The following is a 1,685-nucleotide window of genomic DNA, read 5'->3' as shown; positions in this document are numbered from 1 at the left end:
CCTTCTGTCCTCAGATGGAGAACTCAATTATGGAGCCTTTGCAGGGGCTTGGGCACCTTTGGGAGCCTGGCTTGGAGCAGGAGCCTGTGTTGAGGCCTTAGATGGCGCCTGGGCTGCAGCTTTGGCTGGCACCTTGAGGACTTTGCTGGAGCTTCGGCCTTAATGTCAGCCTTGGCTTTGGATTTTGGCCAGTTAAGCCTGAGCCCCTTGGGAATGCGGGCCCAAGCACGCTTCCCAAGCCTGGGATGGGCGATGTAGGTGAGTTGGCTGAGCTTGCAGTTGACACCCCTTGGGATCCTGGGCTTGACCTCTTTGGGCTTGACAAGAGCCTTCAGAGCCTCAGCACGTTCATCCATGGCCTTGGCATTGTTGGCCTGCGTCTTCTTCAGGCCCTTGTTGTGCTTCTTGGCAAAGCACATGTTCCTCAGGAATTTGGGTCTACCCCCTTAAGAGACTCATATCGTTGTCATCTTGGTTTCTTGATATCATTTCTGTGCCATTTCCGGGACTGGTTGTGTGTGGTGTGGTTCTTGGACTTGGCCATGTCTGCACCGTTGCCGCAGCTCCCAGAGTGCCAGCGACTGGAAGAGAAAGAGCTGAAAATCTTAAAACAACAATATAGTAACTGCCCCTTCACAGTCACAGCCCTCCTGTAAGGTTCTGACTTAATCGGTTGGTGTTCCTAACCTTTCTGCAAGGTGGATCAGGGCTCATTTTTAATATGTTGTTTTATTCAGCTGTTTCTACAAAAACTCATAGCTGATAGTCATGGCTCTAATATTTGCTGTGAAGGGATATCAAGCTATTGATTTCTATTGGAAATTTGTAAGTGTAGACATTTAAAAAACTAAACAACATATATTCACTGTAGAAAAAAAACTTTAAAAATACATACAAGCAGGAAGAAATTGACAAAAAAAATACCTGTAATTTTCCAATTGAGAATCTCTTTTTTCTCTTCTTATGTTATATACCCTTCCAAACATCCATATTTTTTCTCTAACAAAAACCCAACTATTGTGTTAAGACTTCCTTATTTTAAGTTCAGTGGTATATTGTAAACATCTTTCTACATTAATCCAAACATTCTTTCATTCTATTGATTAATTTTTCATGGGCAAACCAATTGAGTTGTATTTCTTTTAACTCCTTCCCTTGCAGACATCATCCTGGATAGATACATAAAGAATATAGATTTGTTTTGAAAATGGTATTGTTTTTCTAAACATTTCAAGCAACCATTGTTCACAGAGTTTACCTAATAAAAACCATTTTCAGCCTCTTGAGGAATCTAGTTCATCACAGTGACTACAACAATGAGCTCAACCGTGGAAGAGATTGTGAAGTTGGCACAGGATGGACAGGGTTCAGATCTGTTGTTTTAGGGTTGTTATGAGTTGTACACAACTCAATGGCTCCTAACACCAAGTTCATCAGTGTCCTGTGATAAAAGCATAACCAAAGGGTCAGTGGTCCAAACGTACCAGCTGCTCAGGAGAAAGGTGGAAAAATTTGCTTCATTATAGTTGTGCCAAGCTAGTAGATGCTGGTCTGGATGTGCTCATCAAGTTGTGCCAAGAAATCTGGAGAACAACCACTTGGCCAATTGACTGGAAGAGATCTATATTTGTCCCCATCCCAAAGAAGGGTGACCCAACAGAGTGTGGAAACTATAGAACAATATC

General features: G+C 42.6%; 1 pseudogene; it reads right to left on the bottom strand.

Moving 5' to 3' along the window:
- Positions 1-27: 27 nt before the first annotated feature.
- Positions 28-544, bottom strand: LOC102849212 (annotated as a pseudogene).
- Between the last annotated feature and the right edge of the window lie 1,141 nt (positions 545-1,685).

Source organism: Elephantulus edwardii, unplaced genomic scaffold (genome assembly GCF_000299155.1).
Source record: "Elephantulus edwardii isolate Elephantulus edwardi_28Jun2011 unplaced genomic scaffold, EleEdw1.0 scaffold00405, whole genome shotgun sequence".
NCBI classification, from domain to species: Eukaryota; Metazoa; Chordata; class Mammalia; order Macroscelidea; family Macroscelididae; genus Elephantulus; species Elephantulus edwardii.
Note: the sequence above shows the minus strand (reverse complement) of the source record. Positions and strands in the feature narration are given on the sequence as shown.